Source organism: Convolutriloba macropyga, chromosome 14, assembly GCF_964194025.1.
Source record: "Convolutriloba macropyga chromosome 14, txConMacr16.3, whole genome shotgun sequence".
In the NCBI taxonomy this organism is placed as follows: Eukaryota; Metazoa; Xenacoelomorpha; order Acoela; family Convolutidae; genus Convolutriloba; species Convolutriloba macropyga.
Window position 1 is genome coordinate 10,060,674 of NC_134481.1, and position 18,098 is coordinate 10,078,771.

At 32.4% G+C, this 18,098-nt stretch overlaps 1 protein-coding gene across 2 annotated transcripts in view; it reads right to left on the minus strand.

Moving 5' to 3' along the window:
- LOC142353693 (plastin-3-like) overlaps positions 1-18,098 on the minus strand; it is a 577,871-nt gene that overhangs the window by 448,018 nt on the left and 111,755 nt on the right. The window lies entirely within an intron of this gene.

Below are 18,098 nucleotides of genomic sequence, written 5' to 3' on the forward strand. Positions count from 1 at the left end.
TACTAGGCAACCATCTTAATACTAGGCAACCATATTAATACTAGGCAACCATATTAATACTAGGCAACCATATTAATACTAGGCAACCATATTAATACCAGGCAACCATATTAATACTAGGCAACCATATTAATACTAGGCAACCATATTAATACTAGGCAACCATATTGATACTAGGCAACCATATTAATACTAGGCAACCATATTAATACTAGGCAACCATATTAATACTAGATAACCATATTAATACTAGGCAACCATATTAATACTAGGCAACCATAATAATACTAGGCAACCATATTAATAATAGGCAAACATATTAATACTAGGCAACCATATTAATACTAGGCAACCATGTCAATACTAGGCAACCATATTAATACTAGGCAGCCATATTAATACTAGGCAACCATATTAATACTAGACAACCATATTAATACTAGGCAACCATGTCAATACTAGGCAACCATATTATTACTAGGCAACCATATTAATACTAGTCAACCATATTAATACTAGGCAACCATATTAATACTAGGCAACCATATTTATACTAGGCAACCATGCTAATACTAGGCAACCATATTAATACTAGGCAACCATGTCAATACTAGGCAACCATATTAATACTAGGCAGCCATATTAATACTAGGCAACCATGTTAATACTAGGCAACCATATTAATACTAGGCAACCATGTCAATACTAGGCAACCATATTATTACTAGGCAACCATATTAATACTAGTCAACCATATTAATACTAGGCAACCATATTAATACTAGGTAACCATATTTATACTAGGCAACAATATTAATACTAGGCAACAAAATTAATACTGGGCAACCATATTAATAGTAGGCAACCATATTAATACTAGGCAACCATATTAATACTAGGCAACCAAATTGATACTAGGCAACCATATTAATACTAGGCAACCATTTTAATACTAGGCAACCATAATAATACTAGGCAACCACATTAATACTAGGCAACCATATTAATACTAGGCAACCATCTTAATACTAGGCAACCATATTAATACTAGGCAACCATATTAATACTAGGCAACCATATTAATACTAGGCAACCATATTAATACCAGGCAACCATATTAATACTAGGCAACCATATTAATACTAGGCAACTATATTAAAACTAGGCAACCATATTGATACTAGGCAACCATATTAATACTAGGCAACCATATTAATACTAGGCAACCATATTAATACTAGATAACCATATTAATACTAGGCAACCATATTAATACTAGGCAACCATAATAATACTAGGCAACCATATTAATAATAGGCAACCATATTAATACTAGGCAACCATATTAATACTAGGCAACAATATTAATACTAGGCAACAATATTAATACTAGGCAACCATTTTAATAGTAGGCAACCATATTAATACTAGGCAACCATATTAATACTAGGCAACCATATTGATACTAGGCAACCATATTAATACTAGGCAACCATTTTAATACTAGGCAACCATATTAATACTAGGCAACCATATTAATACTAGGCAACCATATTAATACTAGGCAACCATCTTAATACTAGGCAACCATATTAATACTAGGCAACCATATTAATACTAGGCAACCATATTAATACTAGGCAACCATATTAATACCAGGCAACCATATTAATACTAGGCAACCATATTAATACTAGGCAACCATATTAATACTAGGCAACCATATTGATACTAGGCAACCATATTAATACTAGGCAACCATATTAATACTAGGCAACCATATTAATACTAGATAACCATATTAATACTAGGCAACCATATTAATACTAGGCAACCATAATAATACTAGGCAACCATATTAATAATAGGCAAACATATTAATACTAGGCAACCATATTAATACTAGGCAACCATGTCAATACTAGGCAACCATATTAATACTAGGCAGCCATATTAATACTAGGCAACCATATTAATACTAGACAACCATATTAATACTAGGCAACCATGTCAATACTAGGCAACCATATTATTACTAGGCAACCATATTAATACTAGTCAACCATATTAATACTAGGCAACCATATTAATACTAGGCAACCATATTTGTACTAGGCAACCATGCTAATACTAGGCAACCATATTAATACTAGGCAACCATGTCAATACTAGGCAACCATATTAATAATAGGCAGCCATATTAATACTAGGCAACCATGTTAATACTAGGCAACCATATTAATACTAGGCAACCATGTCAATACTAGGCAACCATATTATTACTAGGCAACCATATTAATACTAGTCAACCATATTAATACTAGGCAACCATATTAATACTAGGTAACCATATTTATACTAGGCAACAATATTAATACTAGGCAACAATATTAATACTGGGCAACCATATTAATAGTAGGCAACCATATTAATACTAGGCAACCATATTAATACTAGGCAACCAAATTGATACTAGGCAACCATATTAATACTAGGCAACCATTTTAATACTAGGCAACCATAATAATACTAGGCAACCACATTAATACTAGGCAACCATATTAATACTAGGCAACCATCTTAATACTAGGCAACCATATTAATACTAGGCAACCATATTAATACTAGGCAACCATATTAATACTAGGCAACCATATTAATACCAGGCAACCATATTAATACTAGGCAACCATATTAATACTAGGCAACTATATTAAAACTAGGCAACCATATTGATACTAGGCAACCATATTAATACTAGGCAACCATATTAATACTAGGCAACCATATTAATACTAGATAACCATATTAATACTAGGCAACCATATTAATACTAGGCAACCATAATAATACTAGGCAACCATATTAATAATAGGCAACCATATTAATACTAGGCAACCATATTAATACTAGGCAACCATGTTAATACTAGGCAACCATATTATTACTAGGCAACCATATTAATACTAGTCAACCATATTAATACTAGGCAACCATATTAATACTAGGCAACCTTATTTATACTAGGCAACCATGTTAATACTAGGCATACATATAAATACTAGGCAACCATGTCAATACTAGGCAACCATATTAATACTAGGCAGCCATATTAATACTAGGCAACCATATTAATACTAGACAACCATATTAATACTAGGCAACCATGTCAATACTAGGCAACCATTATATTACTAGGCAACCATGTCAATACTAGGCAACCATATTAATACTAGGCAGCCATATTAATACTAGGCAACCATGTTAATACTAGGCAACCATATAAATACTAGGCAACCATGTCAATACTAGGCAACCATATTATTACTAGGCAACCATATTAATACTAGTCAACCATATTAATACTAGGCAACCATATTAATACTAGGCAACCATATTTATACTAGGCAACAATATTGATACTAGGCAACAATATTAATACTAGGCAACCATAATAATACTAGGCAACAATATTAATACTAGGCAACCATATTAATACTAGGCAACCATATTGATACTAGGCAACCATATTAATACTAGGCAACCATTTTAATACTAGGCAACCATATTAATACTAGGCAACCATATTAATACTAGGCAACCATATTAATACTAGGCAACCATCTTAATACTAGGCAACCATATTAACACTAGGCAACCATATTAATACTAGGCAACCATATTAATACTAGGCAACCATATTAATACCAGGCAACCATATTAATACTAGGCAACCATATTAATACTAGGCAACCATATTAATACTAGGCAACCATATTGATACTAGGCAACCATATTAATACTAGGCAACCATATTAATACTAGGCAACCATATTAATACTAGATAACCATATTAATACTAGGCAACCATATTAATACTAGGCAACCATAAGAATACTAGGCAACCATATTAATAATAGGCAACCATATTAATACTAGGCAACCATATTGATACTAGGCAATCATATTAATACTAGGCAACAATATTAATACTAGGCAACCATATTAATACTAGGCAACCATATTAATACTAGACAACCATATTAATACTAGGCCACCATATTAATACTAGGCAACCATATTAATACTAGGCAACCATATTAATACTAGGCAACCATATTAATACTAGGCAACCATATTAATACTAGGCAACCATATTAATACTAGGCAACCATATTAATACTAGGCAACCATATTATTACTAGACAACCATAATAATACTAGGCAACCATATTAATACTAGGCAACCATATTGATACTAGGCAACCATTTTAATACTAGGCAACCATATTAATACTAGGCAACCATATTAATACTAGGCAACCATATAAATACTAGGCAACCATAATAATACTAGGCAACCATATTAATACTAGGCAACCATATTAATACTAGGCAATCATATTAATACTAGGCAACAATATTAATACTAGGCAACCATTTTAATACTAGGCAACCATATAAATACTAGACAACCATATTAATACTAGGCAACCATATTAATACTAGACAACCATATTAATACTAGGCAACCATATTAATACTAGGCAACCATATTGATACTAGGCAACCATTTTAATACTAGGCAACCATATTAATACTAGGCAACCATATTAATACTAGGCAACCATATTAATACTAGGAAACCATATTAATACTAGGCAACCATATCAATACTAGGCAGCCATATTAATACTAGGCAACTATATTAATACTAGGCAACCATATTAATACTAGGCAACCATATTAATACTAGGCAATCATATTAATACTAGGCAACAATATTAATACTAGGCAACCATATTAATACTAGGCAACCATACTAATACTAGGCAACCATATTAATGCTAGGCAAACATATTAGTACTAGGCAACCATATTAATACTAGGCAACCATAGTAATACTAGGCAACCATATTAATACTAGGCAACCATATTAATACTAGGCAACCATATTAATACTAGTCAACCAAATTAATACTAGGCAACCATATTAAAACTAGGCAACCATATTAATACTAGGCAACCATATTAATACTAGGTAACCATATTAATACTAGGCAACCATGTTAATACTTGGCAACCATATTAATACTAGGCAACCATATTAATACTAGGCAACCATATTAACACTAGGCAACCATATTAATACTAGGCAACCATATTAATACTAGACAACCATATTAATACTAGGCAACCATATTAATACTAGGCAACCATATTGATACTAGGCAACCATTTTAATACTAGGCAACCACATTAATACTAGGCAACCATATTAATATTAGGCAACCATATTAATACTAGGCAACCATATTAATACTAGTCAACCAAATTAATACTAGGCAACCATATTAATACTAGGCAACCATATTAATACTAGGCAACCATATTAATACTAGGCAACCATATTAATACTAGGCAACCATGTTAATACTTGGCAACCATATTAATACTAGGCAACCATATTAATACTAGGCAACCATATTAATACTAGGCAACCATATTAATACTAGTCAACCATATTAATACTAGACAACCATATTTATACTAGGCAACCATATTAATACTAGGCAACCATATTGATAATAGGCAACCATTTTAATACTAGGCAAACATATTAATACTAGGCAACCATATTAATACTAGGCAACCATATTAATACCAGGCAACCATATTAATACTAGGCAACCATATTAACACTAGGCAACCATATTAATACTAGGCAACCATATTAAAACTAGGCAATCATATTAATACTAGGCAACAATATTAATACTAGGCAACCATATTAATACTAGGCAACCATATAAATACTAGACAACCATATTAATACTAGGCAACCATATTAATACTAGGCAACAATATTAATACTAGGCAACAATATTAATACCAGGCAACCATATTAATACTAGGCAACCATATTAATACTAGGCAACCATACTAATACTAGGCAACCATATTAATACTAGGCAACCATATTAATACTAGGCAACCATATTAATACTAGGCAACCATATTAATACTAGGCAACCATATTAATACTAGGCAACCATATTAATACTAGTCAACCATATTAATACTAGGCAACCATATTAATACTAGGCAACCATATTAATACTAGGCAACCATATTAATACTAGGCAACCATGTTAATACTGGGCAACCATATTAATACTAGGCAACCATATTAATACTAGACAACCATATTAATACCAGGCAACCATATTAATACTAGGCACCCATATTAATACTAGGCAACCATATTAATACTAGGCAACCAAATTAATACTAGGCAACCATTTTAATACTAGGCAACCATATTAATACTAGACAACCATATTAAAACCAGGCAACCATATTAATACTAGGCAACAATATTAATACTAGGCAACAATATTAATACTAGGCAGCCATATTAATACTAGGCAACCATATTAATACTAGGCAACCACATTAATACTAGGCAACCATATTAAAACTAGGCAACCGTATTAATACTTGGCAACCATATTAAAACTAGACAACCATATTAATACTAGGCAACCATATTAATACTAGGCAGCAATATTAATACTAGTCAGCAATATTAATACTAGGCAACCGTATTAATACTAGGCAACCATATTAATACTAGGCAACCATATTAATACTAGGCAACCATATTAATACTAGGCAACCATATTAATACTAGGCGACCATATTAATACTAGGCAACCATATTAATACTAGGCAACCATATTAATACTAGGGAACCAGATTAATACTAGGCAACCATATTAATACTAGGCAACCATATTAATACTAGGCAACCATATTAATACTAGGCAACCATATTAATACTAGGCAACCATATTAATACTAGGCAACCATATTAATACTAGTCAACCATATTAATACTAAGCAACCATATTAATACTAGGCAACCATATTAATACTAGGCAACCATATTAATACTAGGCAACCATGTTAATACTGGGCAACCATATTAATACTAGGCAACCATATTAATACTAGACAACCATATTAATACCAGGCAACCATATTAATACTAGGCACCCATATTAATACTAGGCAACCATATTAATACTAGGCAACCAAATTAATACTAGGCAACCATTTTAATACTAGGCAACCATATTAATACTAGACAACCATATTAAAACCAGGCAACCATATTAATACTAGGCAACAATATTAATACTAGGCAACAATATTAATACTAGGCAACCATATTAATACTAGGCAACCATATTAATACTAGGCAACCACATTAATACTAGGCAACCATATTAAAACTAGGCAACCGTATTAATACTTGGCAACCATATTAAAACTAGACAACCATATTAATACTAGGCAACCATATTAATACTAGGCAGCAATATTAATACTAGTCAGCAATATTAATACTAGGCAACCATATTAATACTAGGCAACCATATTAATACTAGGCAACCATATTAATACTAGGCAACCATATTAATACTAGGCAACCATATTAATACTTGGCGACCATATTAATACTAGGCAACCATATTAATACTAGGCAACCATATTAATACTAGGGAACCAGATTAATACTAGGCAACCATATTAATACTAGGCAATCATATTAACACTAGGCAACCATATTAATACTAGGCAACCATATTAATACTAGGCAACCATATTAATACTAGGCAACCATATTAATACTAGGCAACCATATTAATACCAGGCAACCATATTAATACTAGGCAACCATATTAATACTAGGCAACCATATTAATACTAGGCAACCAAATTAATACTAGGCAACCATATTAATACCAGGCAACCATATTAATACTAGGCAACCATATTAATACTAGGCAACCATATTAATACTAGGCAACCAAATTAATACTAGGCAACCATATTAATACTAGGCAACCATATTAATACTAGACAACAATATTAATACTAGGCAACAATATTAATACTAGGCAACCATGTTAATACTAGGCAACAATATTAATACTAGGCAACAATATTAATACTGGGCAACCATATTAATACTAGGCAACAATATTAATACTGGGCAACCATATTAATACTAGGCAACCATATTAATACTAGACAACCATAATAATACTAGGCAACCATATTAATACTAGGCAACCATATTGATACTAGGCAACCATTTTAATACTAGGCAACCATATTAATACTAGGCAACCATATTAATACTAGGCAACCATATAAATACTAGGCAACCATAATAATACTAGGCAACCATATTAATACTAGGCAACCATATTAATACTAGGCAATCATATTAATACTAGGCAACCACATTAATACTAGGCAACCATATTAAAACTAGGCAACCGTATTAATACTTGGCAACCATATTAATACTAGATAACCATATTAATACTAGGCAACCATATTAATACTAGGCAGCAATATTAATACTAGTCAGCAATATTAATACTAGGCAACCATATTAATACTAGGCAACCATATTAATACTAGGCAACCATATTAATACTAGGCAACCATATTAATACTAGGCAACCATATGAATACTAGGCGACCATATTAATACTAGGCAACCATATTAATACTAGGCAACCATATTAATACTAGGGAACCAGATTAATACTAGGCAACCATATTAATACTAGGCAACCATATTAATACTAGGCAACCATTTTAATACTAGGCAACCATATTAATACTAGGCAACCATATTAATACTAGGCAACCATATTAATACTAGGCAACCATATTAATACCAGGCAACCATATTAATACTAGGCAACCATATTAATACTAGGCAAACATATTAATACTAGGCAACCAAATTAATACTAGGCAACCATATTAATACCAGGCAACCATATTAATACTAGGCAACCATATTAATACTAGGCAACCATATTAATACTAGGCAACCAAATTAATACTAGGCAACCATATTAATACTAGGCAACCATATTAATACTAGACAACAATATTAATACTAGGCAACAATATTAATACTAGGCAACCATGTTAATACTAGGCAACAATATTAATACTAGGCAACAATATTAATACTGGGCAACCATTTTAATACTAGGCAACAATATTAATACTGGGCAACCATATTAATACTAGGCAACCATATTAATACTAGACAACCATAATAATACTAGGCAACCATATTAATACTAGGCAACCATATTGATACTAGGCAACCATTTTAATACTAGGCAACCATATTAATACTAGGCAACCATATTAATACTAGGCAACCATATGAATACTAGGCAACCATAATAATACTAGGCAACCATATTAATACTAGGCAACCATATTAATACTAGGCAATCATATTAATACTAGGCAACAATATTAATACTAGGCAACCATTATAATACTGGGCAACCATATAAATACTAGACAACCATATTAATACTAGCCAACCATATTAATACTAGACAACCATATTAATACTAGGCAACCATATTAATACTAGGCAACCATATTGATACTAGGCAACCATTTTAATACTAGGCAACCATATTAATACTAGGCAACCATTTTAATACTAGGCAACCATATTAATACTAGGAAACCATATTAATACTAGGCAACCATATCAATATTAGGCAACCATATGAATACTAGGCAACCATATTAATACAAGGCAACCATATTAATACTAGGCAACCATATTAATACTAGGCAATCATATTAATACTAGGCAACAATATTAATACTAGGCAACCATATTAATACTAGGCAACCATATTAATACTAGGCAACCATATTAATGCTAGGCAACCATATTAGTACTAGGCAACCATATTAATACTAGGCAACCATATTAATACTAGGCAACCATATTAATACTAGGCAGCCATATTAATACTAGGCAACCATATTAATACTAGTCAACCAAATTAATACTAGGCAACCATATTAAAACTAGGCAACCATATTAATACTAGGCAACCATATTAATACTAGGCAACCATATTAATACTAGGCAACCATGTTAATACTAGGCAACCATATTAATACTAGGCAACCATATTAATACTAGACAACCATATTAATACTAGGCAACCATATTAATACTAGACAACCATATTAATACTAGGCAACCATATTAATACTAGGCAACCATATTGACACTAGGCAACCATTTTAATACTAGGCAACCATATTAATACTAGGCAACCATATTAATATTAGGCAACCATATTAATACTAGGCAACCATATTAATACTAGGCAACCATATTAATACTAGGCAACCATATTAATACTAGGCAACCATATTAATACTAGTCAACCAAATTAATACTAGGCAACCATATTAATACTAGGCAACCATATTAATACTAGGCAACCATATTAATACTAGGCAACCATATTAATACTAGGCAACCATGTTAATACTTGGCAACCATATTAATACTAGGCAACCATATTAATACTAGGCAACCATATTAATACTAGGCAACCATATTAATACTAGGCAACCATATCAATACTAACAACCATATTAATACTAGGCAACCATATTAATACTAGGCAACCATATTGATACTAGGCAACCATTTTAATACTAGGCAACCATATTAATACTAGGCAACCATAATAATACTAGGCAACCATATTAATACTAGGCAACCATATTAATACTAGGCAACCATATTAATACTAGGCAACCATATTAATACTAGGCAACCATATTAATGCTAGGCAATCATATTAATACTAGGCAACAATATTAATACTAGGCAACCATATTAATACTAGGCAACCATATAAATACTAGACAACCATATTAATACTAGGCAACCATATTAATACTAGGCAACAATATTAATACTAGGCAACAATATTAATACTAGGCAACCATATTAATACTAGGCAACCATATTAATACTAGGCAACCATATTAATACTAGGCAACCATATTAATACTAGGCAACCATATTAATACTAGGCAACCATATTAATACTAGGCAACCATATTAATGATAGGCAACCATATTAATACTAGGCAACCATATTAATACTAGTCAACCATATTAATACTAAGCAACCATATTAATACTAGGCAACCATATTAATACTAGGCAACCATATTAATACTAGGCAACCATGTTAATACTGGGCAACCATATTAATACTAGGCAACCATATTAATACTAGACAACCATATTAATACCAGGCAACCATATTAATACTAGGCAACCATATTAATACTAGGCAACCATATTAATACTAGGCAACCAAATTAATTTTAGGCAACCATATTAATACTAGGCAACCATATTAATACTAGACAACCATATTAAAACCAGGCAACCATATTAATACTAGGCAACAATATTAATACTAGTCAACCATATTAATACTAAGCAACCATATTAATACTAGGCAACCATATTAATACTAGGCAACCATATTAATACTAGGCAACCATGTTAATACTGGGCAACCATATTAATACTAGGCAACCATATTAATACTAGACAACCATATTAATACCAGGCAACCATATTAATACTAGGCAACCATATTAATACTAGGCAACCATATTAATACTAGGCAACCAAATTAATTTTAGGCAACCATATTAATACTAGGCAACCATATTAATACTAGACAACCATATTAAAACCAGGCAACCATATTAATACTAGGCAACAATATTAATACTAGGCAACAATATTAATACTAGGCAACCATATTAATACTAGGCAACCATATTAATACTAGGCAACCACATTAATACTAGGCAACCATATTAAAACCAGGCAGCCATATTAATACTTGGCAACCATATTAATACTAGACAACCATATTAATACTAGGCAACCATATTAATACTAGGCAGCTATATTAATACTAGTCAGCAATATTAATACTAGGCAACCATATTAATACTAGGCAACCATATTAATACTAGGCAACCATATTAATACTAGGCAACCATATTAATACTAGGCAACCATATTAATACTAGGCGACCATATTAATACTAGGCAACCATATTAATACTAGGTAACCATATTAATACTAGGGAACTAGATTAATACTAGGCAACCATATTAATACTAGGCAACCATATTAATACTATGCAACCATATTAATACTAGGCAACCATATTAATACTAGGCAACCATATTAATACTAGGCAACCATATTAATACTAGGCAACCATATTAATACCAGGCAACCATATTAATACTAGGCAACCATATTAATACTAGGCAACCATATTAATACTAGGCAACCAAATTAATACTAGGCAACCATATTAATACCAGGCAACCATATTAATACCAGGCAACCATATTAATACTAGGCAACCATATTAATACTAGGCAACCAAATTAATACTAGGCAACCATTTTAATACTAGGCAACCATATTAATACTAGACAACCATATTAAAAATAGGCAACCATAATAATACTAGGCAACCATATTAATAATAGGCAACCACATTAATACTAGGCAACCATATTAATACTAGGCAACCATATTAATACTAGGCAACCATATTAATACTAGGCAACCATATTAATACTAGGCAACCATATTAATACTAGGCAACCACATTAATACTAGGCAACCATATTAAAACCAGGCAGCCATATTAATACTTGGCAACCATATTAATACTAGACAACCATATTAATACTAGGCAACCATATTAATACTAGGCAGCTATATTAATACTAGTCAGCAATATTAATACTAGGCAACCATATTAATACTAGGCAACCATATTAATACTAGGCAACCATATTAATACTAGGCAACCATATTAATACTAGGCAACCATATTAATACTAGGCGACCATATTAATACTAGGCAACCATATTAATACTAGGTAACCATATTAATACTAGGGAACTAGATTAATACTAGGCAACCATATTAATACTAGGCAACCATATTAATACTATGCAACCATATTAATACTAGGCAACCATATTAATACTAGGCAACCATATTAATACTAGGCAACCATATTAATACTAGGCAACCATATTAATACCAGGCAACCATATTAATACTAGGCAACCATATTAATACTAGGCAACCATATTAATACTAGGCAACCAAATTAATACTAGGCAACCATATTAATACCAGGCAACCATATTAATACCAGGCAACCATATTAATACTAGGCAACCATATTAATACTAGGCAACCAAATTAATACTAGGCAACCATTTTAATACTAGGCAACCATATTAATACTAGACAACCATATTAAAAATAGGCAACCATAATAATACTAGGCAACCATATTAATAATAGGCAACCACATTAATACTAGGCAACCATATTAATACTAGGCAACCATATTAATACTAGGCAACCATATTAATACTAGGCAACCATATTAATACTTGGCAACCATATTAATACTAGACAACCATATTAATACTAGGCAACCATATTAATACTAGGCAACAATATTAATACTAGTCAGCAATATTAAAACTAGGCAACCATATTAATACTAGGCAACACTATTAATACTAGTCAGCAATATTAATACTAGGCAACCATATTAATACTAGGCAACACTATTAATACTAGGCAACCATGTTAATACTAGGCAACCATATTAATACTAGGCAACCATATTAATACTAGGCAACCATATTAATACTAGGCAACCATATTAATACTAGGCAACCATATTAATACTAGGCAACCATATTAATACTAGGCAACCATATTAATACTAGGCAACCATATTAATACTAGGGAAACAGATTAATACTAGGCAACCATATTAATACTAGGTAACCATATTAATACTAGGCAACCATATTAATACTAGGCAACCATATTAATACTAGGCAACCATATTAATACTAGGCAACCATATTAATACTAGGCAACCATATTAATACTAGGCAACCATATTAATACTAGGCAACCATATTAATACTAGGCAACCATATTAATACTAGGTCGCAATCAAGCTCGCCCACTATGCCTGAGAATTGGGGGATTTTGTCCCCAGTGCATATTAGAATGTGCCGAGCTAAAGAGGCATAATGCAGTATCTGTAAGAAGATGTGCCATTTTGCTAAAACGTTTGGCTCTAAAACGTTCCCTTCACCTGTTGCTGGTCAATAAACAAGATCAAGACAGTCAAGATTTCCACCCTTTTGTCAATTACAAAGAGTCTGGCAAGTAAAAGCAGCAAACAATTCAGGCAAAATAGAAAACGAGCCCGCAGATTCAAAACCTATTGATCCAGAATCAGCTTTGTATCTCAGCGAAGAGATTGACGACTGGGCAAAAGTGAATTCTATAATTCTATCCAATCTAAATCAAATGAAAAATGTAGCCATAAGCCAATCGACAAATGGACAAATGTGGATTGGTGCAACCAGTCCAAACAACAGAAACCTACAATGGCTGCCGGATACTGGATCCCAAAGTGTTTCATGATATTGAAAACGGCAAAGTTGAGTATCCAATCGAATCCGGCAATTTGACTCCAAAAGCTGAATCATGCCCCGTCTGTGTCAAGCATACTTGTCAGCAAAAAGAAATTTTGTGGAGCATGATTGAAAACTAAAAGTAATCATGAATGAAGTAGATAGAGAAGGCTTTGTAGCAACACTTCCAAAAAAGGAAATTGCAAAATGTTCGATAGAATGGCTCGGGTTTAATTATATCACCATTTATCTAAAACTAATCGTTTGCAAAACCGATGCAAAAACAAAGTTGGGACATCCGGAAACATAAAATCATTTGCGCTTGTTTGCCAAGGTTAATAAAGGCGCTGGGGATGTTAATGCTACCAAAGAACAGCAGCATGGGCTATTGCAGCAAAAAATAAAGGTGTATAAAAGTTCAAATTCCTTGAAGTTGAAGTTGTTTGAAAAATGGGAGACAATTTTGTCGAACACCATAATCTCCAGAAAAAATAGACGCAAACGACAACTCGAGAGCAAACTTCTATAGGCATCCATGAATTCGAAAATTTGAACTCTTCATTTATAAATATCTGGCTTTTAGAAGATGTCTGATGCAAAAAAGTACTCTTTCTTTTTTGTCGGTTTGCAGTATGTCAATCCTTGTGTTCGATTCCTGTTATTTTGATTTAACAATCGAATTAGAAAAAAAGTCACTGATCAGTAATTGTAGGCAATCATTGCAGTTCGATGACATTTAAAGAACAAAAATTGTCTTTTTTCAATCGCTTGGTTGATCAATCAGCGATTAGAGTCTTCGCTGCGGTTGGAATGAAACCTTACAAATTTCGTTAAGAGGGTGAGGATAACTTCTCCCCGGATAATTGAGTTGCAGCCCTTTAGTCATTTTACAACCAAAATTCTTGTAGATTATTGAATAAATATTACAAGTGAAGAACCAGACTTGCGCCGAACTCGTGAATAAGGCGCTCAGTAAAAATTGGGTTCTGCTAACATTCTAGAGCAGTCGCAAAACATAATTATAAGAAATTCCTTCAACAAACAGAATCAATTCATTCGATAAAAACGTTTGTAAGACACGATTCTCATGAATTTTTTTATAAATAACGATAAAAACTAACATTAAAAAGAGTTAAAATTGGTAATATTTCCGAATTCGATGTGAACAAGTTCAGAGGAAATAAAAATTTTCTCCGAAAGATGACTTAGAAAAAAGGTCTCAGAGGCAATGAATTTTTTGGAACAAAAATAAATTAGATTCTTATCAATAAATTCATTAGCATTGATATGTAGTCATTTCTATTTCTCGTTGATACGTACTAGTACAAGATTAAAAAGTAATTATACTAGATTAGCATAGAAGCAATTGAGATGGTCTGTCGACAACAAGCAATTCGACAACCCGTTTCTGTAAATGTTAACTGAGATCAAGCGTTCGTAATTAAAAAACTGTCCGAAAATGCCGGAAATCTATATCACATATTGAAATGTACAGAAAATGACATGCAAATAGTCAGGAAGTTCAAAAAACGTCTGATATCTTTATTGTATTTGACCTGGTGCATTATTAAAGTTCAGTGGCAACACTCTGTGTAATAAGGATTTGTCATAATTTTCATCAGGCGATATTTAGTTTTGTTCAGCAATTTTTCTAGAACAAAAATATTTAAAACGACTTCTTTAAAATGGACTTTTTCATCCAAAACTATATAATTGTCAAAATTGAAGCAAAAGTACTCTTCGAAATGCAATTGTTGATTTCCATCCTTTAATTTTCTGAAATTATTTGAGTTTTTTTGTTATACACGATAAGAAAGAGTTCTGCAAAACTGATCTTAAGTCCAATAAAAAAGGTGCGTGAAACTGGCGGAGAGAATTCCTAGATCAATCCCCACACAAATAATTTATTTTTTTCCAATAAATTTAGTATCAAGCTTGGACATTTTCTTTGTTGATATCAAGCCAAAAGTGGATATATACGCTGATTATGCCATTTTTAAAGTCACATGTAGAAGTATAACCAGTCAGTCTAGTGGATGAATACAAAACCGAAACAAGATGTATGTCAAAGAGGCAACGTTTTTTTTTGAAGCTGATGTCGTGCAATTGGTTGGTGCTTCACCACCAACTAATTGCCTGACCACCTACTAGCATCAAACTTTGAAGGGATCTAGGAGATGATGGCTCTCAAATGCAACTTGTTCATTGCAATCCTAGTCAACCGTAGTCTGACTGAAGTGCACAGTGCTACAGTATGTTATGTAAAACAAACACCCAACGTAAGACCGTTGACAGAAGCAAATGCAAAAGCTAAGCTATGACAGAACTCGCAGTGAAAAAGTTCCTCCAGAAAAATCACGTGCTCCTTTCATGCTGTACACGAAATGTCACCAAGAATTGACAAAATCATTCAAACTGGGTCGTTGTCAAACTTGTTGCTGGTCAATCAGTAGGCGTCACGCCTCAGCATGAAGTACTCAACATGTCAGTGGTAACATAAGTGCCGCTTTTCCAAGTTGAAAAATGAGCTGTTGAAGTTAATGCTGCTAAAGAACAGCAGAATGAGCCATTGGGGCAAAATAAAGGAATCTAGAACTCCAAATACGTCAAAAATGAAATTATCATGAAGTTACGTCTGCTATATTCTACAGCAGCAGAAATATTTAAACTATTCTTTTGAAAGTATCGGAGTCTTTTTTTGTTTTACTCGTTATAAAATAGTTCTGTAAAAATGATCTAAAGTCCAATAAACAGGTGCTCGAAGCTGTCGGAGGGAAACTCTAGGTCATGTTCCGCACAATTAACTTGCTCTTTTTCCAATAAAGAGGGTATTAAGACTGGTCATTTTATTTGTTTGTTGGCATCAAGCCAAAAGTGGATTTATACGCTTATTATGCATTTATCTAAAAAATCAGAAGTTGAAGTGTACCCAGTCGGTCTAGTAGATGAACAAAAAACCAAAACAAGAAGTATGCTAAAGAGCCAACGTTTTTTTCCTGAAACTGTCGTCATGCATTTAGCTGGTGCTTAATTTTCTTAATAATAGTTTCCTCTCTTTCTTCTGTAAATGCGCCTCTTTTCAGTGAATTTGTGGTTAAACAGATGTCGAAGAAAAGCAAATTAATAAAAAATGATTCTTTTTGTTGATCTCATAGTATATTTCAATTATCTTTGTTTTCAAATTTTTCGTGATCAGAACAAAATTAGCGGTAACTTTCCTGTCAAGACTGAATGACTTCATTGAGTCAAAATAATTTTGTTTCTTGTTAAAAAAATCGTTAAACAAGCTAAATCATTGAACTGTTTCCAAACGTGTAGGTAATTGCAATTCGGGTGTTTTCGTTGGTGCTGCCACCCCTCGGTTATTAGTCATCAAAGGCTGAGTTCTCTGCGAACCTTTCTCAATTCTTCGAATCTTCTTAAACCTAAAACTTCTCCCGCGATTGGAGGTGCTCTGATTCAAAACAGATGAATATCAAACAGTTCAATTTAATAAGTATTTGGTTTTTAAAGCTATGTACAATCTCATTAATAATTTTTAATAGTATTTGCTGATGAGAATGTTAAATGATGTTTTATAGATATATGCCAATTGAAGTACATTATTTACAAATACGAAAAAATGCGCAATCTTATGTGTGATTTACATTT